A 20,714-nucleotide genomic window follows, 5' to 3' on the forward strand; every position below is an offset into this window, starting at 1 on the left:
CGGACAGTGAACAGTGAGGCCTGGGTGAGCAGGGGCGGGCATGCACCACTGGTCGGTGGGAGGGGCTGGGGTGCAGCTGCCTGGGTGCGTAGGGGCGGACAGGTGATGATATCATGTGCACTTGCATGTACTTTCCCATTCATGTATCATGTATCTGGACTCTGTTTCAGATGACGGATCTGTTTCATATGTGGGACCAGGTGAAATGCACTACATGCCAGCACGTGGTTGGAGACACACCGGTGGCAGCAGATGAGCAGTGTGGCCTGGGTGCGCAGTGTCGGCTCTCTCTCTCTCTCTGTCCCTCTTCATTTATCTGTCTCTCTCCCCCCGCTCTGTCCTTCTATCTCACTCTCCCCGCTCTGTCCGTCTATCTCTCTCGCTCTCTTTATCTCTCTCTGTTTCTTCCTCTCTCCTTCGCTCTCTCTCTGCCCCTTGATGTGCACAGGACACACCTTCTCATCATGATTTTTGTCTTGCAGGCTGTGACCTACAGATTGTCACGAGGGGAGCCACCATGTGTCTTTATTTCTGTTCTGCGTTTATTTGAATACATTTTCTTCTGTTGATTTGAAAGTGAATGTGTGATGCTCATTTTTGTGACGACGCATGCATGTCACCAGATGTGATTGGTCGGGATGAAGCAAATTATTTGGTACATGAATCTGTGTAGTTGATGTGGCATGTCTTTGACCGGGTGTGGCCCAGGGAGGGGGGGTCCTGGGGGTGGTGGCGGTGGGTGTTGTGGTCCTGTTGGAGCTCCGAGCTGCATGATCAGTGGCTCCATGGCATATGTTGCCCTTCAGGTGTGGCTGTGGGCTGGGCTCCCTTTTGCGGTGCAGGCTGTGGTCCGACTTTGCACCAGGTCAGAGCAGATGTTAGTTTCCTGCTGCTAACGCGCCTTATCGCATGTTTTGTGGTCATATCGCCATTCTAAGTGATTGTTGAGACTTAACAGAAGAAGAAACTCTATCATTACTTCGGGAGTATGAAGAAATGGAAAGCAGGAGAGGGGAGGAAATCAGAACAGTCCTGATCAATACTAATAGAACTTCTAGACATAATGATAGAAAACCCAACATCAACAACTTACAACAAATACATATTAACACCGAACTACAAAATCTGAACTCGAACAACGTTGGAAATACACTGAAATGTCTTCTGATCAACTGTAGATCCGCAACTAAACATACATCAGACATAGCTGACTTCATCATTAACCAGGAAATTGATATGACAATCCTCACAGAAACTTGGCTATCGGAATCATCATCTCCGGTCATGGACTTACTAGTGCCCCCTTTATATAACATTGTGAGACTGGATAGACCAAAATAGACAGGGGCGGCATAGCCTGCATACACCGATCTGATATAAAAGTAAGCCAAATACAATCGGAACCACTAAAATCCTGCGAATACCTAGGCCTAAATATAAGATCGGCTAACAACCAAATTTGCAACCTGCATGCAATTTATCACCCACCAGGAAATAATTTATCCTTTATAGAACAACTAATGGAGATCATTACGACAAACATTAACACCGACGCAAATAATATATTCTTAGGAGATTTTAATCTGCACTGGAACGACGACAATGACAAACAGGTCAACAATCTTAAAGACTTCTTAGCCGAGCTAAACCTCTTTCAAGCTTGCACACAACCAACTCATTTGAAAGGAGCTACGTTGGATTGGATAATTTCAAGAAAAGAGAATATTTCAATCTTATCAGTTGAGCCATGCGACTGGTCTGATCACCATGCCATAACCTTGAAGTAGTGTGGCTCACTGGTTAGAGGCGGCAGACCCGAGAGCAGAGGACGGCCCGGGACCAGGGTTCGATTCCCGGCGCGGCAGGTTTCTTGACCAGGGTCAGCGGACTCGATAATTCTCTCGCCTCGGTGCCCACTCTGATCAGCGATCACACTCGGCAACTCTGGGCATTAGCTTGCCTCATCTTCACTAACGGCCCCACCAGACCGCCGGGGATGCCTGGTCTCACCCTGGAGATACCCATTAAGGGACCGTCTCTCAGGGAAGCCAGGAAGGGTTTCGCAGCGGTCGAAGCGCCTTGGGACCCTTCGGGTAAGTAGTGCGCTATATAAATGCCTATACATTACATTACATAACCTTCATAATTCCCACATGGAAAAAGAACAAGCATTCACAACCGGACAAAGCAAAGAAATGGATACAGGACACTAAAGAACTGAACATTGAACTACTAATAGAAAGATGCGAGAAGGACCTGACCCACCTAATAATTTGCAGAACGTAAATGATCTAACGGACCACTACACTAATTCATTAAAGGATATAGTCAACACCACCATGCCGCTGAAACTGAAAAAAGTCACAGAGAAGGATAAAAATCCATGGTTTAACGGGACACTGAATGAGGAAAGAAGGAAACTGAGACAAGCAGAGAGAAAATGGAGACAACACCCTTCTTCTCCCGAGCTGAAATCCCTCAGAAAAACCAGAAAAGAATACAATAAGAAAATCCTCAACTTCAAAAAAGAATTTATTAGATCAGAACTGGATCTCGCCAAAAATAGACCACGGAAACTATTTGAAATATTAAAACAACAATCCAACAAGTGTGCCAAATCGACTCAAGAATTCTCAAAAACACAAATAAGTTGCGAAGAATTCTCAACATTCTTCACCAACAAAGCTAACAAGACGGAAAGAGAGCTAAATAGTGCAGCGGATATCCTAAACATCCAAAGACCTACAACGAGTAATACCAACTCTACCAACGTATTAAGTAAGGTGGACAGGGCAAAAAATAATGCACATTGGGATTCGTTCAAGTTGTTAGACCAGAATAACATCGCCAAAACGCTACTAGACATCAAACCTAATAACCATTATAACGACCCTCTCCCTGCAAATTTTATGAAAGAAGTCAGCCATATCGTGATTCCTATAAGGACAAAAATTATTAACGCCTCTCTTGAACAAGGGATACTTCCTGAATGCCTAAAAACTGGACAAGTAATACCCATAATCAAAAAACCGACAGCGAACCCGGCTGATCCGAATAATTTTCGCCCAGTAACTAACATCCCGATGCTTGCCAAACTAATAGAGAAATGTGTACAAAAACAACTTAGCGAACACATAGACAATTTCTCCCTATTGGATGAATGTCAATCGGGCTTCAGAACAGGACACAGCACGGAAACAGCAATTTTACATATAGTTGATGATGCTCTACAGGCCCTAGACCAAAAAAGATCATGCCTACTCATCCTTCTAGATCTATCATCTGCATTTGAAACGGTAAATCATGCAAAATTATTGAACAGGCTCCAAGACAGGATGGGGATATCGGGTAATGTGCTGAAATGGTTTGATTCCTTCCTCAAAAATAGAACGCAAAGATTCCTGGTCAACCAAGCTCTGTCACCTTCATGCCCTAACACGATTGGAGTTCCCCAAGGATCTACATTATCTCCATCATTGTTTAACCTGTATGTTGAACCGCTTACAGAAATTCTCCGAAATTCTAAAATAGTCTTCCATATGTACGCGGATGACACACAGCTATACATCAAAATCGCGTCTCTGGAAGACATTAGGTTAATGAACGAGGCTTTACAAACAACACTACAATGGTTAACAAGCAATCACCTGAAGCTAAACACTCAGAAAACAGAATTCCTCCTGATCTCACCACTAAAGAACCACACAGAGTACAAGGAATGGTCTACAATGATCACGGCTCTCAACTGCACACCCACTTTAGATGACTCGGCAAAATCACTACGTATCACACTCGACGAGAACCTTGATATGAAAGCACACATCAAAGCTATGACTCAAAGTGCCCGTTTTCATTTGAATTACCTTAAGAAAATGAAACCATTTATTTCACAGACGGATCTCAAACTAGCAGTTCAATCTTTGGTAATCTCGAGAATTGAATACGGTTGCACTACTTTATCTGGTCTACCCAAAATATCCACAGCACCACTAAAAGCATGCTTCAATGCAGCTGCAAGAATAATCACCGGATCGAGGAAGTTCGACCATATCTCTCCTCACCTGAAAGCATTAAATTGGTTACCGTACGAAGCCAGAATCCAGCTAAAAATGGCATTCATCACTCACAAAGCGCTCCACTACAATACTCCAAGATATCTTGCCCAGAAAATTGAATTATCTGGAGGAAACAGACCAGCGAGGAGTGCCAAGGAATTTGTGCTGAAACCACCGATCTTCCGGAAGAAGAAAACCTACGATAGAGCTTTCTCAGGAGCAGCACCCAGAATCTGGAACTCTCTGCCACCTAATATTAGAAAAATAACAAACACAGAGACATTCAAGACGGATTTGAAAATATTTCTAATGAGCAAATACCTCCCATAGACAAACTGATCTTGTTAAACTCCTTGTATATACTGGAGATCCCTGTAATATATCTTCGTTTTTGTACTTATCTATGTTATTTAACCTAGTATAATCATACTATACAAGTCTTTGTCTATTTTACCTCATGCAATGTAAACTATACAAGACTATGTCTATGCTACTTCTGGCATTGTGAAGTGCTCTGATACCCAAGGGTCTTGTTCGCGCTATACAAAACTCTCTAAATAAATAAAATAAATAAGTTGTGGAGTGGTGTTGTTGCGGCTTTTGGCACAGGAACGCCTACTCTGCATCTCATTATCAATAGTTGCCGGGGTCGTCTGTGGCGATGTTTTTTGCGGCTGCTATCGCGGGTAAACTGGTGCTATGGGCTGTTAGCACCAGCTTGTGAATGGGGTGATAAAGTTATCGTAACTTTGGCGGCAATTAAGTGCTGTTAACTCAACGATAACTTCTTGAGAATATGCCCCTAAGAATCATCCTTACATGTAAAAAGAATAATACAAGAACCCAATGTGTGTCTTAGTAGCCTGTTGCCGAATGCTGAGTTGCCAAATTCCTACTCTTCCGTCTACCTCGTTCCACTTTCTTCCACCAACCTGCTCTTCCTGCTTCTTTATCTCATTCTTGTACATTCTTTTTTATCTCTTCCTCCTTTTTGCTGTCTTTCTGATTTCTCTCTCTCTTGCTCTGGGTCTGATAATAAAAAATACTGTCTGGTCCTCAAAAAATGATTGCTGGTGACCACAACTCATAACCAGCAGCATAAAATAAAGTCTGCGTGTACTCACGAATGTCAATGGTGCTAAGTTTATAAAGGTAAACTTCATTATGCAAAACTGTGTATTTGGAAAACAGCCAGTGCTTAATTTGAACTGGTGGTTTACAGCACCAGCACCTAATTGTCAACAGTGGTACCTATGACAGGTGCTACATGGTGATGTTGTTTGTCTAATTTAGAGACTAGCACAACAACAGTTGTTTATTAATTCAATATACATTAAATGACTAATAACTGCCACCAAAGCCATCAGAAGGCTGGAATAGTTAGAATTGTCACACTTGTAGCAGTGTGATGGTTAGGAGTTGTGCTTTTACTGTAATTTGCAGAGTTCACAGCAGCAGTGGGTGGTGCAAGTGGAAGTGACCTCTTGACAAGGGTGTTGTGATACTTTGTCATGATTTGTTCTTTATAGGAGCCCATAAGTCTGGCACAATGTCATAGGGATGGGTACTATGATGTAGTATTGTTTGTCAAGAGTCAAGAGCAGTAGGAAGAGAAGACGTTGAAGGGAGCAGTTTGTTACAGTGCTCTCTATGGGGCTGGGGCCTGTAATTATTATATAATGAACTCAGGGGCATATTATCAAGAAACAGGGTTAACATTATCGCCGCTTTAGCGGCAGAAAACTGCAGCTAAAGCAGCGATAATGGGCTTGATAATACGCCCTTATGAATTCCTATAGAAGCCCATGTTCTAGTGTAAACCTGGGCTTCTATGGCAATTCTCTATGGCGTATTATCAAGCCCATTATCGCCGCTTTAGCAGCAGTTTTCTGCCACTAAAGCAGCGATAATGTTAACGCTGTGCTTGATATTATGCCCCCAATACTCTTCTTTTCATCTCTACAAAGGGTCCAGGCACTTATTGTCTTTCAAATCTCAGAAGGTTCAGAAAACCATCTTTTTGGCATATAATAATAGTACTGCCCTAACCAATGGCATTTGTTTCATTAGCGACATCAACACACCGATAGTATGTAGATGATTTCAGCAGGCTCATAACCCACTGAACTATTTCTCAGATCTTGTAACCTGCAGGTAACACAAGACTTTCACTACAATTGCATGAACCAGCTGAGCAATCTGACTTGGATCCGAGTCTTTGACCTGAGGGTTACAGGCTTTGCAGTTCAGGTGGTATGTTAACATTGTTACACAACTGCAAGACAGGTAACACAAGCATGTAAACGGCATAAGTGTACCTGCATTCAGCACTAAATGGAGGAGCACGATGTCTGTCTAGTCGGATGGGACCCTGAGGGGAGGCAGGCAGTCACAAGTGCTGTGAGGACGCAGAAATGTGTGTATCACACTAGTATGGTAAAACTGACATGTAATTGGGCCTAACAAAACACCATTCTCCTCAGTTGCAGAGTGTACCTTAAAAAATGCTTTTTGATCTTTTACTGGCACGTGGCTGGAAAAGAGAGCGTTTGGCCTCATGATTTTACATGTTTTTTCAGAGGAGACTTCTCAAAGCCTCCTTGGAAGGGTTGTGGTTCCTTGCTTCACTCCGGTGCTCACTGACTCCCATAAATATTGGATCCTGTACGCACCCCACTTAAATTTGTTAAATTTACTGAAATTTAACAAAGGGTTGACTCTTTATTGCACTTGGTAAATTCTGGGTGCGGTAAACATCTCATCACTTGTAAATGCGATCCCAGTGCAAGCAGTCATTTGAATAGGGATCACAATTTACGAAGAGCCTTGTGATTGGGCCCATAGGCTTCGATTAGGAGTTCCTTGTTAAACTGCAACACCTATGCAATTCTTGTTTGCACAGGTGTCTCAATTATGAGTGGGACAGAGGTTTCTAACCCTCTCAGAGTTTTTACCAGGCACATTTCAGAAGGTCAAACCTGCTGATATCTACTGGGTGAAAAGATCAGGAAAATACTAGAACATTCCTAACTTGAAGTGGAAAGCACCGAAATCTGCATGCTACTCACTGTTGCAATCAGGAAAACCTAGATTAGATACTGTTTATTGCATCTTTTAAGCTCCAAACCCCACTATATTGGTATTTAAAGGTTGCGATAAATATCGCTTGTTCCCTGAGGCATCCATAATCGAGGCCTAAATTTTTAGAGTGATCAGTTTGGCTTGGTGGATTCATAGAGAGCCACCTAAGACCCTGTGCTAAATAGTGTGAACGTATTTAATTATGCTGGTTAGTCTGGAAGCAAGATAAACCCATCATTTAATCCTAGCTGTTAGAAATTGGCTTTTTGGTTCCCAGAGGTATGCATCCTTTCCAACCAGGAACCGCAATCCAAGTCAGATTAAGTCACAAAAACACCCTAAATTAAACTGTTCTCGCCCCCTGGTAGCTTGACACAAGCAGTCAGGCTTAACGTAAGAAGCAATGTGTAAAGTAATTGTGCAACACTTCAAACAGTGAAAACACCACACAAAAATATATCACGCCTAGTTAAAAACATAGAGCTTGATTAAATGAATAAAACCAGACCATAACCACAAATATCCAATAAGTAGAACTGGAGTTATAAATTTTTAAAGAAGAAACTGAAATGTAGTGCTTGAAAGCAAAAACGCGCCTACTGGGGGCTACCTAGTCGTGTTGGACAGGGTCAAATCAAAAAGTTCAGGCTCACCACTTTGGAGCATGGGTAGGATACGGGGACCAGCCTCAACCGTTTGTGTCAATTTAGAGGTAGATGTGAGGCGCCGAGGAGGCGGTGCATCGAAGTAGATCCTTAAGATGGAGGCAATGCATATATACCTTCGAGCCGCGCAAAATTGGAGATGTGTCAGAGGTGCATCACGCAGATGGCGAAGCGTAGCACTCGATCCTCACAACAGCGGCGATGTATCTTTGTTGATGGAGATGAGCCAGTTCCGAGAGGCACAACAGGGTTGATGTGTGGATTTTTGCTTAAGCAGCACTTAATTCCCAGTTTCAAGGGACCAGGACAGGGTTGGCACTACTTGGCTGGGCAAGACTCACGGACGGCAGAGTCCAGGTACTGTAGCAGGGTTTCTTGAAGTCTTTGATGTCCCTGAGACTTTAGAACAGGAGGCAAGCCAGCAAGCTCTTGGAGTCACTCTGGTTCTGGGTTCAAGTGATGTGGGTCCAGTCCTTTTCACCTAGGCAAGATGGGCAGCAGGCAGAAGACAGCAAGTCACTACAGCAAGAAAGCAGTTCTTTCAGAGCGCTGTCCAGGAGAGAAGAGTGACAGTCATTCAGCAACACAGCTTTCTTTCTTTCTGGCAGAGTATCCACAGGTCTATAAGTGTGAGGGTCAGAAGTCCAATTCTTATACCCAGTGGTGCCTTTCCAGTGGGGGAGACTTCAAAGAAGGGCTTTGAAGTTCACAGAGGCCCTCCCTTCCTGCCCTGGCTCCAGGCTCACTACAGAGATGTCTACAACCCTTTGTGGGGACATGGAACAGCCTATTCAGGTGTAAGAGTGAGGCTGTGCCCAGTTCCTCCCTCCAATTCTTGAAGGAAAACCCATCAAGTTAAACCTAAGTTCCCTTTGTGTGTGGCTATCTAGTAAGAAGGATTATTTTGTGATTCATGAATTTGACGATTAATGTAAGATTTATTGGATGCATTGATTGCATATATAGTTTTAAATGTTGAAGGAAATTGAGATTTTTAAATTGTTTATTTTTTTATAAATGTATACCGTATTGTAATAAAATTGTGGTGATGACAATAAAAACATATGGAATTTTTTAATGAGGATACATAGCAATAATTGATTTGATTGAATATAGATTTACATATGTGTTTGATGCATTCTGACTTTTTTAGTAGCAACATAAGCAGGGGATAGATATAGATTGAGTACACAAAAAAGGGAAAGACTTTTTATTCGGTATATTCTACCCTGTCCCTTTTGGTCTGAAGGGTTGACTCTTCTGAGTTGGCTGTCTAGAGGAAATGGAAAAAGTCCATCTGTCTCCCACTCCAGACGTGTATTGGAGACAGACTGCAGGCACACAAGGCTAAGAGCATTGGCATTTTTAAAATTGTAATAATAAATTTGACTTTACGATTAAAGAGGATTTATCAATCCAATTCTATAGGTACTTAACATGACAGCTCTACCTCCTTCCAAATGGGAATTACAGCTTATTAGATGTAACAAGCAATCCTCAATGTTAACCTACGGGAGAGGTAGGTCACACACAGTAGTGAGAAATGTATTTGGGAGTTTTTCACTGCCAGGACATGTAAAACTTAAAAGTACATGCCCTACCTTTTAATTATACAGTACCCTGCCATTTCGGCTTCTTAGGCCCTCCCTTAGGGGTGACTTATGTGTAATATAAGGAGAGTTTAAGGCTTGCAAGGGGTTTTTATTTTTTTTTGGTATAATTTTTATTTTATTAAGAAAAAGAACTTATACACAAGGCAATAGGACAATACAGTCGGACATGTGTTCAAGGAGGAAGGAAACTGCAGTACAATATAATACAAACATCATTGATGCAAGGGGGGGGCCAGTGAGGAAACAAGATTAGTGTTCATAAAAGCTACACAAGATTTGGAATGTCGGGTCAGGGGGAAAGGGGAACCTCTGGGGTCTGCACGAATGGAGGCGTGCATATATTTCCATGGTAGGAGTTCCATTGGCTCCAATTTTTATTCCATTTCCTGGGTCTACCCCGTGCCACATACAGCATCTTCTCCCTGAACATACACCAGTCCATGTTCTCCTTCCATGCCAAGACCGCGGGCGGCCGCTGGGAACCCCACACCTGCGCGATATCTCTCTTAGCAATCATATTACCAAGGGTCGCCCACTGCATCTGTGCCACATCATAGTCATTCGGTTCCCAGACATTCAACAGGCAACTCCTTGCTTCGGGCAGTAATGCCACCCCCGTGACTCTTTCCATCACAGCATGTACATGATTCTAGAACTCCACCACCCCTGGGCACTCCCAAATTATATGGAGGAAGGTTCCAACCAGTCCACAACCATGCTTACATAACCCATCCACTGAATAACCCATATGAATCAAGCGCGGGCCAGTGACATATATCCGGTGTAGGAATTTAAGTTGAACGAGTCGGAGGCGGGCCGGAATCGCGACCTCCTTCGGCGAGGATAGCGCCGACTGCCAGTCCTCGTCATCCAACTCTAAACCGTCGCTGGTCCAAACCTCCCTGAGTGCACCAAAAGATCCATTCGATTATTAATCAATTTCTTATATATCAAAGAAATAGTGCTGTCAGGCACTTGGCCGTCAAGCACCCGATCTTCTAGTGGGGAGGATTCGGGGATGTCAATACCCTTAGGAAAAACCGAACTCAACGCGTGGGTAATCTGTGCATAATGGAAGAATTCTCTATCACTCAGCTCATACTCTACCTTCAGTGCCTCGAAGGTCGTGATTTTACCCTTGACCCATAGATCACTCACCCTACTAATACCAATCATATCCCACTTTTCAAATCCTTTTGTTTTCCACAGGCAACCCAGTCTTTCAGACGCATAAAGCGGAGTTGCACGGGTCAGTCGATCCCTCCATCCCGTTGCCGCATTTGCATCATGCCACACTCGTACCGCTATCTTGGTAGGTCCCGATAGTTCCCTTCCCACTGCTTTGGAATAAAGGGCTCTGTTCTAGTCTCCACCCGGTAACAAGTACTTATCCATCTCGAATGCAGGGTTAGAGGCTGGTCCATACATTCCATGATTAATCGCTCCCAACTGAGAGGCCCAATAATATCGCCTGATATCCGGAAGTGCTATACCTCCGTCGTACCAAGGAAGCTTGAGCTTGGCGAGGGCAATACGCGAGCGTCCATCCCAGATCAATCATCTCTGCAAACTCTCCACCTCCCGAAAATAACTCGCCGGAATAACATCAAACGTATTCTGAAGCGCATATAGAAATCGCGGTAAGGACATCATTTTAAAAAGAGCTGCACGCCCAAGTGGTGAAAGTGGTAGCCTGAGCCAGCCCACAACGTCAGATTTTAACCTGAAGAGGAGGGAGCAGATTACGATCATACCGAGCCACGGGATCTAAAGTTATAAAAATCCCCAGGTACTTAAATCCCGACTGCGACACCTGGATGGGACAACGGCGCGGTAAAGGGGGGGTATCACCCGAAAGCACATACACATAGGACTTGGTCCAATTGATCACAAGGCTGGAGTTCCTTCCAAACGAGGTGAGCACATCAAACAATACATTTAACAACTTACGAGGGGACGTGAGGTACAACAAAATGTCGTCAGCATAGAGCGATATGCGATCCTCGAATTCCGGGGTCCACGGAATGCCCTTCATCGAAGGCTCCCATCGCAGCCAGGCAGCCAGAGGCTCCAAGGCAAGGGTGAAAAGAAGCGGGGACAACGGACAGCCCTGCCGCGTACCCCTCCCAAGAACAAAGGGCTTAGATGCTCGACCATTCACTACCACCTGTGCCAATGGCTCCTCATACAAAAGTTTCACCCAGCCAATGAAACCAGGACCAAAACCAAATTTCGCAAGAGCGGCCCAGAGGTACGGCCACTCCACCGTATCGAAAGCCATCATAGCGTCCAAGGAAACCAAAATGGCAGGCTCACGCAGCGACGCCGCCCTCGCGAGAACACCGTGCAAGCGCCTCAGGCTGAGTGCTGTATTGCGGTGTGGGATGAAACCGGACTGATCGGGATGAATCAAGTCACTAATTACTTTTATCAAGTGGTTTGCCAGCAACTTAGCGAGAATCTTTAGTTCGGCTTTTAAGAGCGAAATGGGCCTGTAGGACGCACAGCGATCTCTCGGTTTCCCCTCCTTATGAATCACCACAATGGTAGCAAGACGCTGATCACGAGGAAGGGAGCCGATGTCACGCGACTCTAAAAACATATCACGGAGATACGGCGCCATTTTGTCAGGACGCAACTTGTAGAGTTCGATAGGCAGACCATTAGGGCCCTTAGCTTTGCCCGACCGCACAGAGCGAATAGCGAGGGCCACCTCGTCAGCTGAAAATACAGCGTCCATTAAGTCCCTATCCGAATCCGACAGGCGAGGCAATGCAATGTCACGCAGCAACAGGTGGGAGTCTTCCTCCGGTCTATCGGAGACTGGGGAATACACATTTCGGAAATGTTCCGCGAAACACTCGACAATCTCAGTCGGATCAGTCACACACACTCCATCAAGTTTCTCAATCACAGGAACCACACGACTCGCCCTCTCCTTTTTATCCAGCCAAGCAATCAGTTTCCCAGCCTTATCGCCCACATCATACAGTCTGCCCTGCTGCTCTCTACTCATGACTTTAGCGGCATCCGTCACCAGGGCCCTATAATCCAGTTGTTTGAGGCTGAGAGCATGAAGCTTGTTACGAGTCACACCCAGTTCCAAATCCCTTTCTAGCTCAGTTATTTCAGTCTCTAAACGGGCCACCTCGTCATTCTTACTTTTCTTGGCACCAGCGATTAACAATAATGCCTGTCCTCGGATGACCGTCTTAAATGCCTCCCACAGTGACAAAGAGGAGGGCACAGACCCCTCATTCTCAGCAAAGTAATGATCCAGGGACTTAATCAACTCAGCACGAGTTTTGGGGTTGCGAAGATACCAGGGATTGATCGGGGCAACTCGTCCCTCAACACTCATACTAGTGCCAATCTGGAGCCACAGTGGGGAGTGATCTGATATACCCCGGGCCAGATGTCTAATCTCCCTGACAGAGGAGGCCTGCACCGCCGGCATCAAAACATAGTCAAGTCTGCAGAGACTGCTGTGGGCCCCAGAGTGGAAGGTGTATTGTACCTGTCCCGGATGCATCAACCTCCAACAGTCTACTAAACCCAGTGTCTCCAAAAACCCACTTAACCAAGACTGTGACCTGGTGAGGTCTCTGGGGGGGGTAGCGGTCTACACTACCGGAGACAACTGAATTGAAATCTCTGCCCATCACCAGGATACCATCTGGGAGCCCCAGTACCACACGCCCAAGATCAGCAAAAGTCGAGGTCTGTAGACCAGGCGGGACATATACAGAAACCAGCGAGACAGTCCTCCCCTCCAACCTCACTGTGAGAGCAGCATAGCGCCCCCTGTCATCAAGAATCATGTTGTCGATTTCCAAAGGGACAGAGTTCCTGACTAGGATGCCCATGCCCCTTGAACCAGTAGTGAACCCAGAGTGTATAGCAAGATGATATCCTCGCCGATTCATGGCGTGACAAGTGTTTCCAATCAAGTGCGTCTCCTGCAACAACACAACATCAGGAGAGAGGCGTCTCAACAGTTGCAACACTACTCCCCGCTTTATCCTATCCCCCAACCCATTGACATTCCAACACAGTATTTTCAACCCACTATCCCCCATCTCGGAAATGAATGCAGAATCCACTGCATAGCGAACACAGTACCCAGATACAAGAATAAAACAATACGTTGCCTTGAGAAAAAGTGAAACATGCCCAAACACCCCCTTCCACCCCCCAACATGATCCCGTTACAATACCCCCCACCCTGCACCCCTGCGTTAGACTCAAAAACATCCCCAACTTGCAGCGTGCCTGTCGCCCTAACATTAAACTAGTCTACAAAAAGAAACCCAGAGGAGGAAAGAGTCCCACTCCCCCCGCCACACTTGGGTATGCCACCGTAGATCACATAAGTATGAAAGACATCAAACCGAGCTGTATGGTATGTTAATTGTTCGGAAATCAGGAACCACATTGTCATTCTTGCTCCCGCACGCCACCCTCTGCTCCACCCGAGTGCTCCGTTCGATCGCTCCGCTTTGGTAATGTATCCAGCCAGTCACTCACGCTCTCGGGACGATCAAAGAAAAACGTCCGGTCCTCATATTCAACACGGAGCCTGGTTGGAAATAGCATCGCGTATTTCAAGTCTATGTCTCTCAACCGTCGCTTCACCCCCTGAAACCCCATCCTCTGTCTCTGAACGAACTGGGTAAAGTCCGGGTAGAAGCTAACCGGTTTGTTTTCAAACTTCACGGGACCTCCCACCCGTGAGACCTGGAGGATAGCTTCTCTGTCTCTGAAGTTGAAAATTCTGGCGATAATCGGCCTCGGAGGGGCACCCGATACTCGGTGCGCACGCTCCAAGGCAAAGAATTTACTTAGGCCTTTGGGGGCGAGGTAATTTAGGATGAGGTCCTCCACAAGGAGATCTGCAGCAGGATTTTCCGATTTTTCAGGGACCCCAATAATACGTACATTATTGCGTCTGGCCCTATTTTCAAAATCCTCAAGTCGATGAGCCATGAGATCATTGGAGGATCGCCGATTGCCGACCTCCGTCTGTAAGTCGGACACATCGGTCGTAAGGCTGGAGGTCTTTAGATCTAAGGATTTGACCTTCTCATTAGTCTTCGATAAGTCCGCTCTAATCAAATTGACGTCAATGGCCACAGTGTCGAGCTTAAGGGCGAGAGCCTCATATTGCTGGCCAATGGAAGACTTAATACCCATGACATCCTGTAGAGTCAACTCGATCGACGCAGCTGGGTCCTCCCTTGCCTCATCCAGAGTCTTATTCGTACCACCGGGGGACCCCTTGGGCTGGGTATATCGATCCATGACATTCATTTGAATAGTTCCCCCCCGGAGAGACGTCTTGGTTTTCCGCTTCTCGTTGTCAGGCCTGCCCGCCATGTTGGGCAATGTGCCCCCGAGGGGCCTGTGAGACCTGGTGAAAATGGCCCTTTGCGGTCAACCCACCGGTGTCTTCAAAAGCAGGCGCCAGCACCTATAGCTCAGCACACAGACGCTCGTGACCGTTGGCACACAGTGGATTCACAGAGTTTGTCTAGACCTCGAGCAACCAGGTCAATCTTGGGATAGGATAAGGTCAAAGACCCAAAAGCGAAACCGAAAGTTAACTCCAAGACAATGAGCAGAGCCCGTCGGGCCATTGTTGTTCAACTACTGCCTGGGCGTCTCAACGACTCGAGCCCCAGGCGTCGCCATGGGGTGGGCCTCAAAAGTTCAGGTTGTCGTAGTAGCGGTTCCCGAAGTCCGAATCAATTTTTGGAAGCAGCTAGTCTATCAGCTGAGTTTCATCTCCAATAACCCGTCTTCGTAATCAGGATATCGTTCAGGATATATGTGGAGGGCAGCGAGGGTCTCGGGAGCCCTGTGCTCACGTGGCCATCTTGGATGCGAGCGAAGCTCCTCCTCCTTGCAAGGGGTTTTAAATGCCAAGTTGACATGGCAGTGGAAACTGCACACACAGGCTCTACAGTGGCAGGCCTGAGACACATTTGAAGGGCTACTTAAGTGGGAGGCATGATCAATCCTACAGGCCCACTAGAAGCATTTATTTACAGGCCCTAGGCAGATGTAGTGCACTTCACTAGGGACTTATAGGTAAATGTTATATGCCAAATAGGGGTGTGCCAATCAAATCATGTTTAGGGGAGAGAGCACATGCACTTTAGCACTGGTCAGCAGTACAAAGGCCAACAAACACAAAATTGGAGCCAAGCAGGCAAAACGTTTTGGGGAAGACCACCCTAAGGCTGACAGGTCTAATACTTGCCCCCCCCCCCTTTGCAAGTAGGGAGAACTACTCAACCTCTTGGGAATTCTCATCCCTAAGGTGCATTGGTGTGGTCTGACCCAGGTCTATGTTCCAACGTAAAGTTCATTCCTTATAGTGAGATGGACCACATCAACAATTTTGGATTCTCACTCCTCATTTGCATTAACCGCTTGACGGGCCTGTGGTCTGTCTGAATCCGGAAGTGAGTCACAAACAGGTATAGTCTCAACTTCTTCAGTGCCCAGACCACAGCAAAGGCTTCCCTTTCAATTGCAAGCCGCTTCCGTTCCCTGTGAAGTAATCTCCTAGAGATGAAAGCTACTGGTTGGTATAGGCCCTCATCATTAGGTTGTGTAAGTATGCCCCTATGCCATGTTCTGAGTCATCAGTTTGTACAATTAATTCCCCAGAAAAGTCAGGGACCTTGAGCACAGGGGCTGCGTCCATGGCCTGCTTTGGGGAGTCAAACGCTTTCTGGCATGCCTCTGTCCAAATCACATTCCTGGCTGCTTCTTAGAAGTCAGCTCAGTCAAGGGGGCACCAATGATGCCAAATTCCTTGACAAACCTCCTGTAATACCTTGTGAGGCCTAGGAAGGCTCTCACCTCAGTTTGAGTCTTTTGGGGCTCCAAGGCCATGATGATTTTTATCTTCGCCTGGAGGGGCTGCACCTTACTCCCGCCAACCAGGTGTCCCAAGTACACCACAGAACCCTGCCATATATGGCACTTATTGGCCTTGATAGTCAGGATTTTTCAGGGCCTGATGCACTTCCTGAAGGTGAAAATAGTGGTCCTTCCAGCTGCTGATTAAGACAGCTATGTCATGTAAGTAAGCAGCACTGAAGGCCTCCATACCAGCCAAAACCTAGTTCACTAATCTCTGGAAGGTGGCAGGGGCATTCTTGAGTCCTAAGGGCATCACTTTAAATTGATAGTGGCCCTCTGAAGTGGAGAAGGCTGGCCTCACCATGGCTTCTTCAGTTATGGCATTCTGCCAGTACCCTGAAGTAAGATCAAAGGTACTCGGGAAATGGGCAGCCCCTAACTTTTCAATCAGCTCACCAGTAAGGGAATGGGATGAGCATCAGTCTTGCTGACCAAATGGAACCCCCTGCAATCTACACAGAATTTGTGTTTGGTGTAGTGTCCAGTGGGGCAGCTTTTGGGTCCAGCAGCACAGGGCTGGAACAGGGGCTACTGGAGGGTTCAATCACCCCTAAATCCAACATCTTGGATACCTCATGCTTGATGCTGGCCCTCACTTTGTCAGACAGCATATATATGTTATTCTTGACAGGAAGGCTGTCCCCTGTGTCAATGCCATGGGTACACAAATGTGTAATCCCAGGAGTGAGGTAAAACAGAGAGGAGAACTTCCCTAGCAACTGGTGACAGACCCTCTATTGTTCTGAAGTCAGAGCAGCAGAAAGGTTTACACCATCCACCGACCGATCCTTCTCTTTAGAGACTAGGAGGTCAGGGAGAGGTTCACCCTCCTCTTCCTCCCCACCATCTGTCACCAACAACAATGTGACCTCATACATCTTTAATTGTGGTTTGATACAGTTGAGATGGGGAACTCTTAGGGGTGTCCAGGGTTTTTGGGTCCACTGTAGTAAGCCTCCCCTTTCAATCAATCAATCAATCAAAGACATTTATAGAGCGCACTACCTACCCGTAGGGTCTCAAGGTGCTAAGGAGGGGGGGGTGCCGTTACTGCTCGAACAGCCAGGTCTTGAGCTTCTTCCTGAAGGCGAGGTGGTCTTGGGTCAGGCGCAGGTCGGCCGGGAGGGAGTTCCAGGTCTTGGCGGCCAGGTAGGAGAAGGACCTTCTTCCTCTTGTCGCTCTACAGATGCGTGGGACGGCGGCGAGGGCGTGGCTGGCTGATCGGAGGTGGCGTTTGGGAGCGTAGAAGTTGATTCGGTTGTTGAGGTAGCTCGGGCCTTGATCGTGTAGGGCTTTGTGTGCGTGGGTGAGGAGCCGGAAGGTGATTCTTTTGTTGACGGGGAGCCAGTGCAGGTCTCTCAGGTGTCCGGAGATGTGGCTGTTTCGTGGGATGTCGAGGATGAGTCTGGCTGAGGCGTTCTGGATCCGCTGGAGTCTCTTCTGGAGCTTGGCGTTGGTTCCGGCGTAGAGGGCGTTGCCGTAGTCCAGTCGGCTGGTGACGAGGGCCTGGGTGACGGTCTTCCTGGTCTCCGTGGGGATCCACCAGAAGATCTTCCGAAGCATGCGCAGGATGTTGAAGCACGACGAGGAGACGGCGTTGACTTGCCTGGTCATGGAGAGGGAGGAGTCCAGGATGAAGCCCAGGTTGCGTGCGTGGTTCGTCGGTTTGGGTGCGGTGCCCAGGGCGGGGGGCCACCAGGAGTTGTCCCAGGCGGAGGGAGAGGAGCCCAGGATGAGGACCTCCGTCTTGTCTGAGTTCAGTTTCAGGCGGCTGGTCGTCATCCACTCGGCTACCTCTTTCATCCCTTCGTGCAGGTTGGCTCTGGCGGCGGCGGGGTCGTTGGTCAGGGAGAGGATCAGCTGGGTGTCGTCGGCGTAGGAGATTATGTTGAGGTTGTGTTGGCGTGCGATGGCCGCGAGGGGGCTCATGTAGACGTTGAAGAGGGTAGGGCTCAGCGAGGATCCTAGAGGGACGCCGCAGATGACTTCGGTGGCCTCTGACTTGTACGGTGGTAGGCGGACTCTCTGCGTTCTTCCGTCGAGGAAGGAGACGATCCATTCCAGTGCCTTCTCCTGGATTCCGACGTTGCTGAGGCGCTGCACTAGGGTGCGGTGGCAGACCGTGTCGAAAGCTGCGGAGAGGTCTAGGAGGATGAGGGCCGCTGTTTCTCCGTTGTCCATCAGGGCTCGGATGTCGTCGGTGGCGGCGATGAGGGCGGTCTCGGTGCTGTGGTTGGCTCGGAAGCCGGACTGTGAGGGGTCGAGGGATCCGTTCGTCTCGAGGAAAGCGGCCAGCTGTTTGTTGAAGGTCTTCTTGATGACTTTGGCTGGAAACGGGAGTAGCGAGATGGGGCGGTAATTCTTGAGTTCGGTGGGGTCTGCTGTGGGTTTCTTGAGTAGAGCGCTGAGTTCGGCGTGCTTCCTCTCAACAGTCTCATAGGGCCCAGTCCAATGGTCTTGGAGGGCCCTGGGCTCCTCAGGCTCCATCACCCACACTTTCTGCCCGGGCCGGAATTCCACAGGGGTAGCTGTATGGTCATACCAATGCTTTATTACTTCCCGACTGGCCTCCAAGTTTTCACAATCTTTCTTCCACAACATAGCCATCGGGGCTAGCATGTAGCTACCCACATTCTGGGGAAATTTCCTGGGATCTTGCTACCACCCCTCCTTAACCAGACTGAGAGGTCCCATTACAGTATGACCGTATATAAGCTCAAAGGGGCTAAATCGAACCCCCTTCTGTGGTACCTTTCTGTAAGCAAAGAGTAAGAGGTAGTAAGAGAACGTCCCACTTAAGCCTCATGGACTGAGGCAGGCCCTTGATCATGACTATGGGGGTCTTGTTGAATCTCTCAACAAGTCAATTGGTTTGTGGATCGTAAGGTGAGGTTAGCTTATAGGCAACTCCACACTCCTTCCACTTTGACTGCATGTAAACAGACATGAAGTTGTTGCCCCTGTCAAACACCCCTCTGATGAAAATCCCCATCAGGGCCCTACCCACTGCAGGTGAAGTTGTGGGCCTTTGTGGGATGGCCTCTGAGTATCTTGTGGCATGATCCACCAGAACCAGGGTATATCTGTCGCCAGATGTTGGCTGGGGATCCATGGGCCCTACAATGTTGATGCCCACCCTATCAAAGGGAGTGCCAATGACAGCCAAGGGATTCAGGGGAGGTTTCCACTTCTGCCCTGCCTTCCCTCTGGCCTGGCAGGACAAGCAAGTCCTACAGAATGCATCTGAGGAAATATTCATCAAGGGTCTGTAAAAGTGGGGGCAAGCCTGGCAAAGGCCTTGCACTGCCCCAGATGTCCTGCCAGGGGTATCTCATTAGCCAGTCCCAGTAGGAAGGCCCTGTAGTATTGGGGAACTCTTAGTGCCTTTGTTGCCCCATGCACAGGTGCCTAAGGCTCACTATACAGAATCTTTCCCTCCCAGTAAATGTGGTGATTTCCAGAGACATAACCAGCTCCCTGGGCTTCGGCCAGTTGCCTCATGCCTTCCAGTGATGGGCACACTCTCTGTGCCTTGCAGAACTCATCCCTGGTGGGTTCCCCTGTGCTTGCCATCCACCAAGTATAGGTAGGCCACCTAGGGTAGCAATGTCCTTCTCTTCGGGCTCCAGGGTAGCCTCCTCTGGTGCCCCATCTAACTCATCTGGGAGACGTTCAGGAGCTTGTTTGCCCTTCCCTTTATTGGCAGTTATCTTGGCCATTTTTCCAGTGTCCAGACTTTCTTGACTCCCTTCCGGGGCAGCCATGAACCTGGTGGTCCCCCAAACCCATTCAAGCAACCCTACAATTTCCAGGAGCGACCTGAGCACCACTTCCTTCCAGGTAGTGTGCTCAAGGTCATTCTATAACAATATACAGGCATGCAGGGTTCACTGCAACTTTCAGATGACCTGAGACCCCCCCACTCAAATGGAACAAGGGCCAGTGGATAGTGACCGCATGGTTGTCAGCTACTTTAATCTGGTGGAATGTATATGGTACAATTTGCTCTGGGTCCACCAGCTGACTCCTTACCAGAGTCATGCTAGCTCTTGTGTCCCTCAGAGCCTCAACACCTTGACTATTTATGGTGACCAATTGCCAGAGTCACTGGAATTATACAGCAGGAGAGGGGCAAATTATGCAGCAGGGTTGAGTAAATCATGCGGCAAGAAAAGCCAAATTATGCAGCATAATGTAGCACATTTTGTAGTAGCATTACTGCATTATGTTGTCATTTTAAACTTGGAAGCACTAACTAGCCTTTGGTTGCACCTCATTAGTACCAATTTAACACTCAAATAAAGCAATAAGCAACAGAAACTTGATCAGTCCAGCTTGAAATTGCCCTTGCACCATGCAGCAAGACA

Source organism: Lissotriton vulgaris, chromosome 9, assembly GCF_964263255.1.
Source record: "Lissotriton vulgaris chromosome 9, aLisVul1.2, whole genome shotgun sequence".
Taxonomy (NCBI): Eukaryota; Metazoa; Chordata; class Amphibia; order Caudata; family Salamandridae; genus Lissotriton; species Lissotriton vulgaris.